General features: G+C 56.0%; 1 protein-coding gene across 3 annotated transcripts in view; it reads right to left on the bottom strand.

Annotated features, from left to right (window-relative positions):
• The window catches only part of LOC147729458 (peptidoglycan-recognition protein SC2-like), a 72,848-nt gene extending 58,299 nt beyond the window's left edge, over nucleotides 1-14,549 (bottom strand). Inside the window, exon 1 of one of the 3 annotated variants that reach the window (XR_015308312.1) lies at nucleotides 14,357-14,434. The gene's annotated coding sequence lies outside the window, so the exon portion shown is untranslated. Of the gene's footprint in view, nucleotides 1-14,356 lie in introns of all 3 variants that reach the window. The other 2 variants (XR_015308311.1, XM_086954328.1) reach the window with 2 other exon arrangements.
• Between the last annotated feature and the right edge of the window lie 5,554 nt (nucleotides 14,550-20,103).

Genomic DNA, 20,103 nt, shown 5'->3' with positions numbered 1-20,103 from the left:
TGCAGGCCGAACCTTCTGATGAAGTTCGGCAGGCAGATGGTGCCCCCCATGGTGCCCCTCCTGAGTTAGAACAGTATGGGCATTTGAATCTCCCTCTGGACTGTATGGAGATATTGAAGGAGGCCAAACAACCATCTACACGCACGCCATATGCATATAAATGGAAGAGATTTTGCATCTGGTTTGCCCTTAACGACGTGGATCCTTCCACCTGTAGGAAGATGTCCTCCTTCCATACTTGCTGCATTTGGCTTAATCTGCCCTTCAGTTTCATTCGATCAAAGTTCACCTGGCAGCTTTAACTGCTTATAGGAAATGTCCTTCACAAACTTCCTATTTTAAAATCCCAGTCATCAGAGATTTTCTTGAAGGATTGAAGAAAGATTTTCATCCCATTAGGCGTCCTTCGCCTCCCTGGGAGCTCAATGTGGTTCTTTCACGACTGATGAAGGAACCGTTTGAACCCATTCATAAGGCTTCTCTTTAGCATCTGTCTTGGAAGACGGCTTTCCTTGTGGCCATAACTTCTGCACGCAGGGTTAGCGAACTTCAGGCATTATGTTGTACAGAGCCTTATACAGTCTTTCATTCCTCTAAGGTTGTTATGAAGACACAACCTAAGTTTCTCCCTAAAGTTGTTTCGGAGTTTCATGTGAACCAAACTATTACACTGCCTACATTTTTTCAGAATCCCTCTTCTCCTGCTGAGAGATCACTTCATTCCCTTGATGTTAGGAGGGTCTTGAAATTCTATTTGGACAAGACTAAGGATATCTGTAGATCAGACCAGTTATTTGTAAACTATGGCTCGGTCCGAGCTAGTCTAGCTACCTCCAATCAATCCATTTCTTGGTGGTTTGTTTCCTGTACTATCAGCTGTGTTATCAGAAAGCCAACAAGACTTTGATTAGTAAGCCTAGGGCTCACTCTACCAGGGGTAAAGCAGCTACTTCGACTTTACTTCGTAACATACCTATTTTGTAAGTCTGTAAGGATGCCACTTGGAAGTCAGCCCATACATCTACTAAGCATTACTGCCTAGACACTGATGCTAGGGCAGAAGCTCTGGTTGGGCAGGCTTCTCTTCAATATCTATTTGCACAATAGTGCTGCTGTTCTCTGTTTCTTCCACTGCTGGGGAGTTGTTTTGGATGGGCTTCACATGATTATGACTATACACAGAAATCCCCTACAAGAGAAGGAGTAGTTTCTTACCTGTAACTCCAGTTCTCTTGTAGGGGTAATTCCGTGATAGTCATAAGCAACCCTCCCGCCTCCCTGGTGGCAGACACAGATGTCCCCAAGACCCAGCATGCTCTGCTTCTTTATGTCTTCAAAAAGAGCTGTGCATCATGGGATACCGGGGGTCTCTGGAGACTCTTAAAGGCACAGTATCCATTTGCAGACAGATAATGGCCGCCTATGGGGGCTTCTCTATCCATTCCTTTTCATCTCTATCATCTCTGTCATTAAAAAAAGGAGCTTTGTGAAGGAGAATAGATATATCTGATGAAGTTCTCCGGGGTCCATGTACATGGGCGGGACTATTCACATGATTATGACTATCACGGAAATACCCCTACAAGAGAACTGGAGTTACAGGTAAGAAACTACTCCTTCTGCTCATTCTAGTTCACACAACGCAGTGCAACAACTTTACTTTCAGCGCTGAACTGCGCTGCATGAACTCTTTGTAAATCTGCTCCTCAGTGTGAAAGGAACTGGGTTAAAAACCTAGAGACTCGTCCCACGAGGGGTTCTGAATGGGTTTCCCGGGAGGGCTTAGAGATGTATTCCAGTGGGTTACAGGTGGCATTGCCTACAATAATAATATATGTGTATACTGTGTTCTATAAGGCTTGGCATGTCTGGCAACTGCTTTGTTTGTATATCCTTGAAATGCTTATATCTGAAGCTTGATTTGATTTAAAAAAAAGAATCTTTAACAAAAACCTAGGGACTAAAGTTATACAATTGTAAATGTATTAGTGCTGCTAGTCACGCTGCTCTCCAGTGCCAGCTCCTTGCACTGCCCACCAGTGCCAATTTCTCACACTGCCCACCAGTGCCAGCTTTTCACACTGCCCACGAATACATGCTCCTCACACTGCCCACCAGTTACAGCTCCCAACACTGCCCACCAGTGCCAGCTCCTCACACTGCCACCAGTGCCAGCTCTTCACACTGCCCACCAGTGCCAGCTCTTCACACTGCTCACCAGTGCCAGCTCCTCACACTGCCACCAGTGCCAGCTCCTCACACTGCCCACCAGTGCCAGCTCCTCACCCTGCCTCCCAGTGCCAGCTCCTCACACTGCCCCCCCAGTGCCAGCTCCTCACACTGCCCCCCCAGTGCCGGCTCCTCACACTGCCACCAGTACCAGCTCCTCACACTGCTCACCAGTGCCATCTCTTCACACTGCCCACCAGTGCCTGCTCTTCACACTGCTCACCAGTACCAGCTCCTCACACTGCTCACCAGTGCCATCTCTTCACACTGCTCACCAGTGCCAGCTCCCCACACTGCCCACCAGTGCCATCTCTTCACACTGCTCACCAGTACCATCTCTTCACACTGCTCACCAGTACCATCTCCTCACACTGCTCACCAGTACCAGCTCCTCACACTGCCCACCAGTACCAGCTCCTCACACTGCCCCCAGTGCCAGTTCCTCACACTGCTCACCAGTACCAGCTCCTCACACTGCCCACCAGTGCCAGCTCCTCACACTGCTCACCAGTGCCAGCTCCTCACACTGCCCCCAGTGCCAGTTCCTCACACTGCTCACCAGTACCAGCTCCTCACACTGCCCACCAGTGCCAGCTCCTCACACTGCTCACCAGTACCAGCTCCTCACACTGCCCCCAGTGCCAGTTCCTCACACTGCTCACCAGTACCAGCTCCTCACACTGCCCACCAGTGCCATCTCTTCACACTGCTCACCAGTACCAGCTCCTCACACTGCCACCAGTGCCAGCTCTTCACACTGCCCACCAGTGCCAGCTCCTCACACTGCCCACCAGTGCCATCTCTTCACACTGCTCACCAGTACCAGCTCCTCAAACTGCTCACCAGTGCCATCTCTTCACACTGCTCACCAGTACCAGCTCCTCACACTGCCCACCAGTTACAGCTCACCACACTGCCCACCAGTGCCAGCTCTTCACACTGCCCACCAGTGCCAGCTCCTCACACTGCCCACCAGTGCCATCTCTTCACACTGCCCACCAGTGCCATCTCTTCACACTGCTCACCAGTACCAGCTCCTCACACTGCTCACCAGTGCCAGCTCTTCACACTGCCCACCAGTGCCAGCTCCTCACACTGCTCACCAGTGCCAGCTCTTCACACTGCCCACCAGTGCCATCTCTTCACACTGCTCACCAGTACAAGCTCCTCACACTGCCCACCAGTGCCAGCTCTTCACACTGCTCACCAGTACCAGCTCCTCACACTGCCACCAGTGCCAGCTCTTCACACTGCTCACCAGTACCAGCTCCTCACACTGCTCACCAGTGCCATCTCTTCACACTGCTCACCAGTACCAGCTCCTCACACTGCCCACCAGTTACAGCTCACCACACTGCCCACCAGTGCCAGCTCTTCACACTGCCCACCAGTGCCAGCTCCACACACTGCCCACCAGTGCCATCTCTTCACACTGCTCACCAGTACCAGCTCCTCACACTGCTCACCAGTGCCATCTCTTCACACGCCCACCAGTGCCAGCTCCTCACACTGCCACCAGTGTCAGCTCCTCACACTGCTCACCAGTGCCAGCTCCTCACACTGCCCACCAGTTACAGCTCACCACACTGCCACCAGTGTCAGCTCTTCACACTGCCCACCAGTGCCAGCTCCTCTCACAGCCCACCAGTGCCAGCTCCTCACACTGCCACCAGTGCCAGCTCCTCTCACTGCCACCAGTGCCAGCTCCTCACACTGCCCACCAATGCCATCTCACCACACTGCCCACCAGTGCCAGCTCTTCACACTGCTCACCAGTACCAGCTCCTCACACTGCTCACCAGTGCCAGGTCCTCACACTGCCCACCAGTTACAGCTCCCCATACTGCCCACCAGTGCCAGGTCCTCACACTGCCCACCAGTGCCAGCCCCTCACACTGCCCACCAGTTACAGCTCCCCATACTGCCCACCAGTGTCAGGTCCTCACACTGCCCACCAGTGCCAGCTCCTCACACTGCCCACCAGTGCCAGCTCCTCACACTGCCACCAGTTACAGCTCACCACACTGCCCACCAGTTACAGCTCCCCATACTGCCCACCAGTGCCAGGTCCTCACACTGCCCACCAGTGCCAGCTCCACACACTGCCACCAGTGTCAGCTCTTCACACTGCCCACCAGTGCCAGCTCCTCACACTGCCCACCAGTGCCATCTCTTCACACTGCTCACCAGTACCAGCTCCTCACACTGACCACCAGTGCCATCTCTTCACACTGCTCACCAGTACCAGCTCCTCACACTGCCCACCAGTTACAGCTCACCACACTGCCCACCAGTGCCAGCTCCTCACACTGCCACCAGTGTCAGCTCTTCACACTGCCCACCAGTGCCATCTCTTCACACTGCTCACCAGTACCAGGTCCTCACACTGCCCACCAGTTACAGCTCCCCATACTGCCCACCAGTGCCAGGTCCTCACACTGCCCACCAGTGCCAGCCCCTCACACTGCCCACCAGTTACAGCTCCCCATACTGCCCACCAGTGTCAGGTCCTCACACTGCCCACCAGTGCCAGCTCCTCACACTGCCCACCAGTGCCAGCTCCTCACACTGCCACCAGTTACAGCTCACCACACTGCCCACCAGTTACAGCTCCCCATACTGCCCACCAGTGCCAGGTCCTCACACTGCCCACCAGTGCCAGCTCCTCACACTGCCACTAGTGTCAGCTCTTCACACTGCCCACCAGTGCCAGCTCCTCACACTGCCCACCAGTGCCATCTCTTCACACTGCTCACCAGTACCAGCTCCTCACACTGACCACCAGTGCCATCTCTTCACACTGCTCACCAGTACCAGCTCCTCACACTGCCCACCAGTTACAGCTCACCACACTGCCCACCAGTGCCAGCTCCTCACACTGCCACCAGTGTCAGCTCTTCACACTGCCCACCAGTGCCATCTCTTCACACTGCTCACCAGTACCAGCTCCTCACACTGCCCACCAGTGCCAGCTCCTTGGCTCACCAGTACAAGCTCCTCACACTCACCTGTGCCATCCCTTCACAGTCAGCTGCACCATCCCTTCACACTCACCTGAGCACTCCCTTTACACTCACCTGAGCCCCTTCATACTCACATTTCCTGTCTCTTCATATTCACCTGTGCCCTCCCTTCACACTCACCTGCACCGTCCCTTCACACTCACCTGCACCGTCCCTTCACACTCACCTGTGCTGTCCTTTCACACTCATTTGTGCCATTCCTTCATACTCACATTCACCCTTCCTTCACCACTCACACCTGCACCATCCCTTCCCACTCACCTGCATCATCCCTTCACACTCACCTGTGCACTCCCTTCACACTCACCTGTGCCCCTTCACACTGACCTGCACTGTCCCTTCACAGTCACCTGTGCCGTCTGTTCACACTCACCTGCATCATCCCTTCACACTCTCCTGTGCCCCTTCCCACTCACCTGTGCTGTCCCTTCACACTCACCTGTGCTGTCCCTTCACACTCACCTGCACTGTCCCTTCACACTCAACTGCACTGTCCCTTCACACTCACCTGTGCCATCTCTTCACATTCACCTGTGCCATCCCTTCACGCTCGCTTGTGCCCCTTCACACTCACCTGCACCGTCCCTTCAAACTCACCTGTACCGTCCCTTCACACTCACCTGTGCTGTCCCTTCACACTCATCTGCACCGTCCCTTCACACTCACTTGTGCCCTCCCTTCACACTAACCTGTGCCCCTTCACACTCACCTGCATTGTCCCTTCACACTCACCTGCAGAGTCCCTTCACACTTACCTACACTGTCCCTTCACACTGACCTGCACTGTCCCTTCAAACTCACCTGTGCCATCTCTTCACACTCACCTGTGCTGTCTCTTCACACTCAACCTGCATCATCCCTTCACTCTCTCCTGTGCCCCTTCAAACTCACCTGTGCTGTCCCTTCACACTCACCTGCACTGTCCCTTCACACTCAACTTGACTGTCCCTTCACACTCACCTGTGCCATCTCTTCACACTCACCTTCGCCATCCTTTCCCGCTCACTTGTGCCCCTTCACACTCACCTGCACCGTCCCTTCACACTCACCTGTACCGTCCCTTCACACTCACATGTGCTGTCCCTTCACACTCACCTGTGCCATAGCTTCACACTCACTTGTGCCTCCCTTCACACTCACCTGTGCCCCTTCACACTGACCGGCACCATCCCTTCACACTCTGCTGTGTCCCTTAACACTCACCTGCCTTGTCCCTTCACACTCACTTGTGTCATCTTTTCACACTCACCTGCATGCTCCCTTCACACTCACCTGTGCCCCTTCACACTAACTTGCACCATCCCTTTACACTCACCTGTGCCCCTTCACACTCACCTGTGCTGTCCCTTCACACTCACCTGTACTGTCCCTTCACACTCACCTGTGCTGTCCCTTCACACTCACCTGTGCTGTCCCTTCACACTCACCGGCACTGTCCCTTCACACTCAACTGCACTGTCCCTTCACACTCACCTGTGCCATCTCTTCACACTCACCTGCGCCATCCCTTCATGCTCACTTTTGCCCCTTCACACCCACCTGCACCGTCCCTTCACACTCACCTGTACCGTCCCTTCACACTTATCTCCAATGTCCCTTCACACTGAACTGCACCATCCCTTCACACTCACCTGTGTCATCCCTTCACACTCACCTGCGCCCTTCCTTCACACTCATCTGTGCCCCTTCACACTCACCTGCACTGTCCCTTCACGACCACCTGTGCCCCATCACATTCACCTGCACCATCCCTTCACACTCCCCTGAGCCCCTTCAAACTCACCTGCCCGTCTCTTCACACTCACTTGTGTCATCCCTTCACACTCACCTGCACCGTCCCTTCACACTCACCTGTGCTGTCCCTCCACACTCACCTGCACCGTCTCTTCACACTCATCTGCGCCATCCCTTCACAGTCATCTGCGGTATCCCTTCACACTCACCTGTGCCCCTTCACACTAACTTGCACTGTACCTTCACACTCACCTGCACTATCCCTTCACACTCACCTGTGCCATTTCTTCACACTCACCTGCGCATCCCTTCACACACACCCGTGCTATACCTTCCCATGCACCTATGCCCCCTCACACTAACCTGTGCCCCTTCACATTCACCTGTGCCCCTTCAAATTCACCTGTGACCCTTGCCACTCACCTGTGCCCCTTCACAGCTCCTCACACTGCCACCAGTGCCAGCTCTTCACACTGCTCACCAGTACCAGCTCCTCACACTGCCACCAGTGCCAGCTCTTCACACTGCCCACCAGTGCCAGCTCCTCACACTGCCCACCAGTTACAGCTCCCCATACTGCCCACCAGTGCCAGCTCCTCACACTGCCCACCAGTGCCATCTCTTCACACTGCTCACCAGTGCCAGCTCTTCACACTGCCCACCAGTGCCAGCTCCTCACACTGCCCACCAGTTACAGCTCCCCATACTGCCCACCAGTGCCAGCTCCTCACACTGCCCACCAGTGCCAGCTCTTCACACTGCTCACCAGTGCCAGCTCTTCACACTGCCCACCAGTGCCAGCTCCTCACACTGCCCACCAGTTACAGCTCCCCATACTGCCCACCAGTGCCAGCTCCTCACACTGCTCACCAGTGCCATCTCTTCACACTGCTCACCAGTACCAGCTCCTCACACTGCCCACCAGTGTCAGCTCTTCACACTGCCCACCAGTGCCAGCTCCCCACACTGCCCACCAGTGCCAGCTCCCCACACTGCCCACCAGTGCCAGCTCCTCACACTGCTCACCAGTACCAGCTCCTCACACTCACCTGTGCCATCCCTTCACAGTCATCTGCAGCATCCCTTCACACTCACCTGTGCCCCTTCACACTAACTTGCACTGTACCTTCACACTCACCTGCACTATCCCTTCACACTCACCTGTGCCATTTCTTCACACTCACCTGCGCATCCCTTCACACACACCCATGCTATACCTTCCCATGCACCTATGCCCCCTCACACTAACCTGTGCCCCTTCACATTCACCTGTGCCCCTTCAAATTCACCTGTGACCCTTGCCACTCACCTGTGCCCCTTCACAGCTCCTCACACTGCCACCAGTGCCAGCTCTTCACACTGCTCACCAGTACCAGCTCCTCACACTGCCACCAGTGCCAGCTCTTCACACTGCCCACCAGTGCCAGCTCCTCACACTACCCACCAGTTACAGCTCCCCATACTGCCCACCAGTGCCAGCTCCTCACACTGCCCACCAGTGCCATCTCTTCACACTGCTCACCAGTACCAGCTCCTCACACTGCCCACCAGTTACAGCTCACCACACTGCCACCAGTGCCAGCTCCTCACACTGCCCACCAGTGCCAGCCCCTCTCACTGCCCACCAGTGCCAGCTCCTCACACTCTACCACCAGTGCCATCTCTTCACACTGCTCACCAGTACCAGCTCCTCACACTGCTCACCAGTGCCAGCTCTTCACACTGCCCACCAGTGCCAGCTCCTCACACTGCCCACCAGTTACAGCTCCTCACACTGCCCACCAGTGCCATCTCTTCACACTGCTCACCAGTACCAGCTCCTCACACTGCTCACCAGTGCCAGCTCTTCACACTGCCCACCAGTGCCAGCTCCTCACACTGCCCACCAGTTACAGCTCCCCATACTGCCCACCAGTGCCAGCTCCTCACACTGCCCACCAGTGCCATCTCTTCACACTGCTCACCAGTACCAGCTCCTCACACTGCTCACCAGTGCCAGCTCTTCACACTGCCCACCAGTGCCAGCTCCTCACACTGCCCACCAGTTACAGCTCCCCATACTGCCCACCAGTGCCAGCTCCTCACACTGCCCACCAGTGCCATCTCTTCACACTGCTCACCAGTACCAGCTCCTCACACTGCTCACCAGTGCCATCTCTTCACACTGCTCACCAGTACCAGCTCCTCACACTGCCCACCAGTTACAGCTCCCCATACTGCCCACCAGTGCCAGCTCCTCACACTGCTCACCAGTGCCATCTCTTCACACTGCTCACCAGTACCAGCTCCTCACACTGCCCACCAGTGTCAGCTCTTCACACTGCCCACCAGTGCCAGCTCCCCACACTGCCCACCAGTGCCAGCTCCCCACACTGCCCACCAGTGCCAGCTCCTCACACTGCTCACCAGTACCAGCTCCTCACACTCACCTGTGCCATCCCTTCACAGTCAGCTGCACCATCACTTCACACTCACCTGAGCACTCCCTTTACACTCACCTGAGCCCCTTCATACTCACATTTCCTGTCTCTTCATATTCACCTGTGCCCTCCCTTCACACTCACCTGCACCGTCCCTTCACACTCACCTGCACCGTCCCTTCACACTCACCTGCACCGTCCCTTCACACTCACCTGTGCTGTCCTTTCACACTCATTTGTGCCATTCCTTCATACTCACATTCACCCTTCCTTCACCACTCACACCTGCACCATCCCTTCCCACTCACCTGCATCATCCCTTCACACTCACCTGTGCACTCCCTTCACACTCACCTGTGCCCCTTCACATTCACCTGCATTGTCCCTTCATACTCACCTGCACTGTCCCTTCACAGTAAATGTAAATGTAAATGTATTGCGATTTATATAGCGCACGTATCACCCGTAGGCATCAAGGCGCTTGCCTTGGGAACCCGTCCTGGTATTCCCCTGTGAGATAACCCCAGCAGGGTATCCACAAGGTGAAAGCCAGGCATCCCGCCGCGAGGGGCCGTAGTGGAGATTAAGCAAGCTATTGCCCAGAGTCGCAGAGTGTGAACCCGTGAGTTGAGTAGGCACCGGAACGAGAATTATCGAATCCGTGGAATTTTTGACCCCAAGACCCGCCGAGGCGGGGAATTGAACCCTGGTCCAGGACCGATCTCAGTTTCCGGGTCTGCCGCCTCTAACCCCAGAGCCACACTTCTCCACAGTCACCTGTGCCGTCTGTTCACACTCACCTGCATCATCCCTTCACACTCTCCTGTGCCCCTTCCCACTCACCTGTGCTGTCCCCTCACACTCACCTGTGCTGTCCCTTCACACTCACCTGCACTGTCCCTTCACACTCAGCTGCACTGTCCCTTCACACTCACCTGTGCCATCTCTTCACACTCACCTGTGCCATCCCTTCACGCTCACTTGTGCCCCTTCACACTCACCTGCACCGTCCCTTCAAACTCACCTGTACCGTCCCTTCACACTCACCTGTGCTGTCCCTTCACACTCATCTGCACCGTCCCTTCACACTCACTTGTGCCCTCCCTTCACACTAACCTGTGCCCCTTCACACTCACCTGCATTGTCCCTTCACACTCACCTGCAGAGTCCCTTCACACTCACCTACACTGTCCCTTCACACTGACCTGCACTGTCCCTTTAAACTCACCTGTGCCATCTCTTCACACTCACCTGTGCTGTCTCTTCACACTCAACCTGCATCATCCCTTCACTCTCTCCTGTGCCCCTTCACACTCACCTGTGCTGTCCCTTCACACTCACCTGCACTGTCCCTTCACACTCAACTTGACTGACCCTTCACACTCACCTGTGCCATCTCTTCACACTCACCTTCGCCATCCTTTCCCGCTCACTTGTGCCCCTTCACACTCACCTGCACCGTCCCTTCACACTCACCTGTACCGTCCCTTCACACTCACATGTGCTGTCCCTTCACACTCACCTGCGCCATAGCTTCACACTCATTTGTGCCTCCCTTCACACTCACCTGTTCCCCTTCACACTGACCGGCACCATCCCTTCACACTCTGCTGTGTCCCTTAACACTCACCTGCCTTGTCCCTTCACACTCACTTGTGTCATCTTTTCACACTCACCTGCATGCTCCCTTCACACTCACCTGTGCCCCTTCACACTAACTTGCACCATCCCTTTACACTCACCTGTGCCCCTTCACACTCACCTGTGCTGTCCCTTCACATTCACCTGTACTGTCCCTTCACACTCACCTGTGCTGTCCCTTCACACTCACCTGTGCTGTCCCTTCACACTCACCGGCACTGTCCCTTCACACTCAACTGCACTGTCCCTTCACACTCACCTGTGCCATCTCTTCACACTCACCTGCGCCATCCCTTCATGCTCACTTGTGCCCCTTCACACCCACCTGCACCGTCCCTTCACACTCACCTGTACCGTCCCTTCACACTCATCTCCAATGTCCCTTCACACTGAACTGCACCAACCCTTCACACTCACCTGTGTCAACCCTTCACACTCACCTGCGCCCTTCCTTCACACTCATCTGTGCCCCTTCACACTCACCTGCACTGTCCCTTCACGACCACCTGTGCCCCATCACATTCACCTGCACCATCCCTTCACACTCCCCTGAGCCCCTTCAAACTCACCTGCCCGTCTCTTCACACTCACTTGTGTCATCCCTTCACACTCACCTGCACCGTCCCTTCACACTCACCTGTGCTGTCCCTCCACACTCACCTGCACCGTCTCTTCACACTCATCTGCGCCATCCCTTCACAGTCATCTGCAGCATCCCTTCACACTCACCTGTGCCCCTTCACACTAACTTGCACTGTCCCTTCACACTCACCTGCACTATCCCTTCACACTCACCTGTGCCATTTCTTCACACTCACCTGCGCATCCCTTCACACACACCCGTGCTATACCTTCCCATGCACCTATGCCCCCTCACACTCACCTGTGCCCCTTCACATTCACCTGTGCCCCTTCAAATTCACCTGTGACCCTTGCCACTAACCTCTGCCCCTTCACAGTCACCTGCACCGTTCCTTCACACTCACCTGTGCCCTGTCACACTCACCTGTGCTGTCTCTTCACACTCACCTGTGCCCCATGACACTCACTTGTGCTGTCTCTTCATACTCACCTGTGCCCCTTCACACTCACCTGCACCGTTCCTTCACACTCACCTGTGCCCTGTTACACTCACTTTTGCTGTCTCTTCACACTTACCTATACCCCTTCATACTCACCTGTGCTCCTTTACACTCACCTGTGCCCCTTCACTCTTACCTGTGCCCATTCACACTCACCTGTGGTCCTTCACACTCACTTGTGCCCCTTCACACTCACCTGTGCCCCTTCACACTCACCTGTGCCCTTTCACACTCACCTGTGCCCCGTCACACTCATCTGTGCTCTCTCTTCACACTTACCTGTACCCCTTCACACTCTCCTGTACCCCTTCACACTCACCTGTGCACCTTCACTCTCACCTGTGCCCATTCACACTCACCTGTGCCCCTTCACACTCACCTGTGCCCTTTCACACTCACCTGTGCCCCGTCACACTCATCTGTGCTCTCTCTTCACACTTACCTGTACCCCTTCACACTCACCTGTACCCCTTCACACTCACCTGTGCACCTTCACTCTCACCTGTGCCCATTCACACTCACCTGTGGTCCTTCACGCTCACTTGTGCTCCTTCACACTCACCTGTGCTCCTTCACACTCACCTGTGCTCCTTCACACTCACCTGTGCCCTTTCACACTCATATGTGCCCCGTCACACTCACTTGTGCTGTCTCTTCATACTCACCCGTGCCCCTTCACACTCACCTGTGCTCCTTCACACTCACCTGTGCCCTTTCACACTCATATGTGCCCCGTCACACTCACTTGTGCTGTCTCTTCATACTCACCTGTGCCCCTTCACACTCACCTGTGCTCCTTCACACTCACCTGTGCCCTTTCACACTCATATGTGCCCCGTCACACTCACTTGTGCTGTCTCTTCATACTCACCTGTGCCCCTTCACACTCACCTGTGCTCCTTCACACTCACCTGTGCCCTTTCACACTCATATGTGCCCCGTCACACTCACTTGTGCTGTCTCTTCATACTCACCTGTGCCCCTTCACACTCACCTGTGCTCCTTCACACTCACCTGTGCCCTTTCACACTCATATGTGCCCCGTCACACTCACTTGTGCTGTCTCTTCATACTCACCAGTGCCCCTTCACACTCACCTGTGCTCCTTCACACTCACCTGTGCCCTTTCACACTCATATGTGCCCCGTCACACTCACTTGTGCTGTCTCTTCATACTCACCTGTGCCCCTTCACACTCACCTGTGCTCCTTCACACTCACCTGTGCCCTTTCACACTCATATGTGCCCCGTCACACTTACTTGTGCTGTCTCTTCATACTCACCTGTGCCCCTTCACACTCACCTGTGCTCCTTCACACTCACCTGTGCCCTTTCACACTCATATGTGCCCCGTCACACTCACTTGTGCTGTCTCTTCATACTCACCTGTGCCCCTTCACACTCACCTGTGCTCCTTCACACTCACCTGTGCCCTTTCACACTCATATGTGCCCCGTCACACTCACTTGTGCTGTCTCTTCATACTCACCTGTGCCCCTTCACACTCACCTGTGCTCCTTCACACTCACCTGTGCCCTTTCACACTCATATGTGCCCCGTCACACTCACTTGTGCTGTCTCTTCATACTCACCTGTGCCCCTTCACACTCACCTGTGCTCCTTCACACTCACCTGTGCCCTTTCACACTCACCTGTGCCCCGTCACACTCACTTGTGCTGTCTCTTCATACTCACCTGTGCCCCTTCACACTCACCTGTGCTCCTTCACACTCACCTGTGCCCTTTCACACTCATATGTGCCCCGTCACACTCACTTGTGCTGTCTCTTCATACTCACCTGTGCCCCTTCACACTCACCTGTGCTCCTTCACACTCACCTGTGCCCTTTCACACTCATATGTGCCCCGTCACACTCACTTGTGCTGTCTCTTCATACTCACCTGTGCCCCTTCACACTCACCTGTGCTCCTTCACACTCACCTGTGCCCTTTCACACTCATATGTGCCCCGTCACACTCACTTGTGCTGTCTCTTCACACTCACATGTGCCCCTTCACACTCACCTGTGCTCCTTCACACTCACCTGTGCCCTTTCACACTCACTTGTGCTGTCTCTTCATACTCACCTGTGCCCATTCACACTCACCTGTGGTCCTTCACGCTCACTTGTGCTCCTTCACACTCACCTGTGGTCCTTCACGCTCACTTGTGCTCCTTCACACTCACCTGTGCTCCTTCATACTCACCTGTGCCCCTTCACACTCACCTGTGCCTCTCCTGTGAACAGGTCCTGGGGTGTGAGGCTCTTGGAATCTATGTTTCCTTTTATAGGCGCTGAGTTATTGGTGCTCAGAGGACGCAGCTCGAGCTCGGGCCAGGCTTTGGGAGGGGGGATTGTTAGTGGCCTTGAAGCGCGGAGTTATCAGTGGCTGCGCCACCTGAGCTGGAAAACACCTGACACTGAACATGCGAGTACTCACGGAGCAATGCTAGGTCCAGCTGTGAGGCTCTACCTGCCATCCCTTCCCCAGGTGCCCCCCAGAAACCCCTATGGCACACACTCTCTCTCTGTCCCTCACTTTGCCTACTCTCTGTAGCGACACTGACTGCTGCCTGCCAGACCACCCACGCACACACACACACACCCACACACTCACACACCCACCCACCCACACACACATCCACCCACACACACACCCCCACACATACCCCCACCCACACACACACACAACCACACACAACCACACACACAACCACAACTACACACACAACCACACACACACAACCACACAACACACACAACACAACCACCAAAACCACACACACATCCACACACACACAACACACAACCACACACACAACCACACACCCATCCTCACACAACCACAACCACACAACCACACACACACACACACCCCTCCCACACAACCACACACACAACAAAAACCACACCCATCCATACACAACCACACACACACACATCCATACATAACCACACACACACATCCACAACCACAACCACACACACTCACACAACCACACACACTCACACAACCACATACACACAACCACAACCCCACACACAACCACACCCACACACACAGACACCCACACCCAAACCACAATCACACACACATACACAACCACACACACACAACCTCCCCACACACACATCCACACACACAACCACACACACACAAATACACACACACATCCTACTACCAGACCTTATGTCCAGATGGCATTTTCTCCTCTTCGTCACATTTTGTCTGACTCCCTCCTCCCTCTCCCTACCTAGTGGCACTTCTTAGCCCTGCCTGGCTCCAGGTGTGAGAGTCACATGAGAACCCGTGCTTAAGATTCTGGTGCCCACCAGACCAGGGCACAGATTTATCAAAGGATTGGTGTGCTTTGCATTGAGCAGGGTGACGCAATGGCAACACAACTCCTAAGTAAGTTTTGTCAAGCCACGCATAGCCACCTTGAGCGTACCTGTGATATTTAGTAAATATGGAGTAACTCAAGGCAGCTCAAGTAGCTGCCTTGTGTTACTCTTCCCCAGCAAGCCTTACATGGGTGAGAGTGGGTATTCCTATTCACCCACCCATGCTCTTTGCCACATTCCCAAGATGTACCAAGAGTAGTAAGCCTGGGAATGAGGTCAAACATTTACGTCTTCTCCAAAAAAGTGGAATGTGGAGAAGCATCTTTATTTCTCCTCATTTGTTTTTGTACAGAAAGATGTTACTTCTTGCACAAAAAAATCCTGCCTGCAACATAGGCACTCTTGCAACATGGCGCAAGGTTGGTGCTAGGCACCACATAGCATGCCAGCGCATTGAGAGAGCAGGAATGTGACATATATTAGTAAATATGACTCACTCCTGCCCTCTCCCTTTGACGCAGAGCAGCCCGGTGTGGCCAGCTGTGTGACTGGGTGTGGAGGCAGTGTGGCTCATGGTGTAGCTGAGTGTGTGGTGGTGGTGTGGCTGGGTATGTTGCAGGGATGTGGTGGCGGCGTGGCTGGCAGCATGGCTAAATGTGTTGTGGCGGGAGGCCTTGTGTGTTGCACTAATGGGGCTGCGGTGTGGATCGTGGTGTAGCTGAGCGTGTGGTGGTGGTGTGGCTAGGTATTTTGCAGGGATGCGGCGGCAGTGAGGCTCGTGGTGTAGCTCAGTGTGTGGAGGCGGTGTGGCTGGGTATGTTGCAGGGATGTGGCAGCAGTGTGTCTCCTGGTGTAGCTGAGCGTGTGGTGGCGGTGTGGCTGGATATGTGGCAGGGATGCGGGTGCAGTGTGGCTCGTAGTGTAGCTGAGCGTGTGGTGGTGGTGTGGCTGGGTAAGTTGCACGGATGCAGCTGCAGTGTGGCTCGTGGTGTACCTGAGCATGTGGTGGCGGTGTGGCTAGGTATGTTGCAGGGATGCGAGGCAGTGTTGCTCATGGTGTAGCTGAGCGTGTGGTGGCGGTGTGGCCCGGTATGTTGCAGGGATGCGGCGGCAGTGTGGCTCGTGGTGTAGCTGAGCAAGTGGTGGAGGTGTGACCGGGTATGTTGCAGGGATTGGGAGGCAGTGTGGCTCATGGTATAGCTGAGCGTGTGGTGGCAGTGTGGCCTGGTATATTGCAGGGATGCAGCGGCAGTGTGGCTCATGGTGTAGCTGAGCATATTGCAGGGATGCGGCTGCCGTGTGGCTCGTGGTGTAGCTGAGCGTGTGGTGGCGGTGTGGCTGGGTATGTTGCCGGGATGCGGCGGCAGTGTGGCTTGTGGTGTAGCTGAGCGTGTGGTGGCGGTGTGGCTGGGTATGTTGCAGGGATGCGGGGCAGTGTTGCTCGTGGTGTAGCTGAGCGTGTGGTGGCGGTGTGGCCGGGTATGTTGCAAGGATGCAGTGGCAGTGTGGCCCGTGGTGCAGCTGAGAGTGTGATGGCGGTGTGGACGGGTATGTTGCAAGGATGCGGAGGCAGTGTGGCTCGTGGTGTAGCTGAACGTGTGGTGGCGGTGTGACCGGGTATGTTAAAGGGATGCGGCGGCAGTGTGGCTCGTGGTGTATCTCAGCGCGCTGTGGCGGTGTGGCTGGGTATGTTACAGGGATGCGGAGGCAGTGTGGCTCGTGGTGTAGCTGAACGTGTGGTGGCGGTGTGGCCGGGTATTTTGCAGGGATGCTGTGGCTGTGTGGCTCGTGGTATAGCTGAGCATGCGGTGGTGGTGTGTCAGGGTATGTTGCAGGGATGCAGTGGCAGTGTGGCTCGTGGTGTAGCTGAGCGTGTGGTGACGGGGGGGCCGGGTATGTTGCAGGGATGCGGCGGCAGTGTGGCTCGTGGTGTAGCTGAGCGTGTGGTGGCCAGGTATGTTGCAGGGATGCGGATGCAGTGTGGTTCGTGGTGTAGCTGAGCTTGTGGTGGCGGGGTGAACGGCTATCTTGCAGGGATGCAGCAGCAGTGTGGCTAGTGGTGTAGCTGAGCGTGTGGTGGTGAGGTGGCTTGGTATATTGCAGGGATGCAGCATCAGTGTGGCTTGTGGTGTAGCTGAGCGCAGGGTGGCGTGGCTGGGTATGTTGCACGGATGCGGCAGCAGTGTGGCTCATGGTGTAGCTGAGAATGTGGTGGCGGTGTGGCTGGGTATGTTGCAAGGATGGGGCTGCAGTGCGGCTGGTGGTGTAGCTGAGAATGTGGTGGTGTTGTGGCTGGGTATGTTGCAGGGATGCGGCTGCAGTGTGGCTCGTGGTGTAGCTCAGCGAGTGGTGGCTGGGTATGTTGCAGGGATGCAGCAGCAGTATGGCTCATGGTGTTGCTGAGGGTGTGGTGGTGGTGTGGCTGGGTATGTTGCAGGGATGCGGCAGCAGTGTGTCTCGTGGTGTAGCTGAGCGTGTGGTGGCGGTGTGGCTGGGTATGTTGCAGGAATGCGGGTGCAGTGTGGCTCGTAGTGTAGCTGAGCGTGTGGTGGCGGTGTGGCTGGGTATGTTGCAGGGATGAAGCTGCAGTGTGGCTCGTGGTGTAGCTGAGCATGTGGTGGTGGTGTGGCTGGGTATGTTGCAGGGATGCGGCGGCAGTGTAGCTCATGGTGTAGCTGAGCATATTGCAGGGATGCGGCTGCAGTGTGGCTCGTGGTGTAGCTGACCGTGTGGTGGCAGTATGGCTGGGTATGTTGCAGGGATGCGGCGGCAGTGTGGCTCGTGGTGTAGCTGAGCGTGTGGTGGTGGTGTGGCTGGGTATGTTGCAGGGATGCGGGGCAGTGTTGCTCGTGGTGTAGCTGAGCGTGTGGTGGCAGTGTGGCCGGGTATGTTGCAGGGATGCGAAGGCCGTGTGGCTCGTGGTATAGCTGAACGTGTGGTGGCGGTGTGGCCGGGTAAGTTGCAGGGATGCGGCGGCAGTGTGGCTCGTGGTATATCTCAGCGCGCGGTGGCGGTGTGGCCGGGTATTTTGCAGGGATGCTGCGGCTGTGTGGCTCGTGGAATAGCTGAGCATACGGTGGTGGTGTGTCTGGGTATGTTGCAGGGATGCGGTGGCAGTGTGGCTCGTGGTGTAGCTGAGCGTATGGTGACGGGGTGGCCGGGTATGTTGCAGGGATGCGAAGGCAGTGTGGCTCGTGGTGTAGCTGAGCGTGTGGTGGCCGGGTATGTTGCAGGGATGCGGCTGCAGTGTGGCTCGTGGTGTAGCTGAGCTTGTGGTGGCAGGGTGGCCGGGTATTTTGCAGCGATGCAGTGGCAGTGTGGCTTGTGCTGTAGCTGAGCGTATGGTGGCGAGGTGGCTGGGTATGTTGCAGGGATGCAGCAGCAGTGTGGCTTGTGGTGTAGCTGAGCGCAGGGTGGCGTGTCTGGGCATGTTGCACGGATGCAGCGGCAGTGTGGCTCGTGGTGTAGCTGAGCGTGTGGTGGCGGTGTGGCTGGGTATTTTGCAGCAGTGCAGCGGCAGTGTGGCTAGTGGTGTAGCTGAGCGTATGGTGGCGAGGTGGCTGGGTATTTTGCAGCGATGCAGCGGCAGTGTGGCTAGTGCTGCAGCTGAGCGTACGGTGGCAAGGTGGCTGGGTATGTTGCAGGGATGCAGCAGCAGTGTGGCTTGTGGTGTAGCTGAGCGCAGGGTGGTGTGGCTGGGTATGTTGCACGGATGCGGCGGCAGTGCGGCTTGTGGTGTAGCTGAGCGTGTGGTGGCGGTGTGGCTGAGTATGTTGCAGGGATGCGGGGCAGTGTTGCTCGTGGTGTAGCTGAGCGTGTGGTGGCGGTGTGGCTGGGTATGTTGCAGGGATGCGGGGCAGTGTTGCTTGTGGTGTAGCTGAGCGTGTGGTGGCAGTGTGGCCGGGTATATTGCAGCGATGCAGCAGCAGTGTGGCTAGTGGTGTAGCTGAGCGTATGGTGGCAAGGTGGCTGGGTATGTTGCAGGGATGCGGCTGCAGTGTGGCTCGTGGTGCAGCTGACCGTGTGGTGGCGGTGTGGCTGGGTATGTTGCAGGGATGCGGCGGCAGTGTGGCTCGTGGTGTAGCTGAGCGTGTGGTGGCGGTGTGGCTGGGTATGTTGCAGGGATGCGGGGCAGTGTTGCTCGTGGTGTAGCTGAGCGTGTGGTGGCAGTGTGGCCGGGTATGTTGCAGGTATGCAGCGGCAGTGTGGCTCGTGGTGTAGCTGAGCATGTGGTGGCAGTGTGGCTCGTGGTATAGCTGAACGCGTGGTGGCGGTGTGGCCGGGTAAGTTGCAGGGATGCGGCGGCAGTGTAGCTCGTGGTTTATCTCAGCGTGCGGTGGCGGTGTGGCCGGGTTTTTTGCAGGGATGCGGTGGCAGTGTGGCTCGTGGTGTAGCTGAGCGTGTGGTGACGGGGTGGCCGGGTATGTTGCAGGGATGCGGCGGCAGTGTGGCTCGTGGTGTAGCTGAGCGTGTGGTGGCCGGGTATGTTGCAGGGATGCGGCTGCAGTGTGGCTCGTGGTGTAGCTGAGCTTGTGGTGGCAGGGTGGCCGGGTATTTTGCAGCGACGCAGCGGCAGTGTGGCTAGTGGTGTAGCTGAGCGTATGGTGGAGAGGTGGCTGGGTATGTTG

This window comes from Lissotriton vulgaris, chromosome 2_1 (genome assembly GCF_964263255.1).
Source record: "Lissotriton vulgaris chromosome 2_1, aLisVul1.2, whole genome shotgun sequence".
In the NCBI taxonomy this organism is placed as follows: Eukaryota; Metazoa; Chordata; class Amphibia; order Caudata; family Salamandridae; genus Lissotriton; species Lissotriton vulgaris.
Note: the sequence above shows the minus strand (reverse complement) of the source record. Positions and strands in the feature narration are given on the sequence as shown.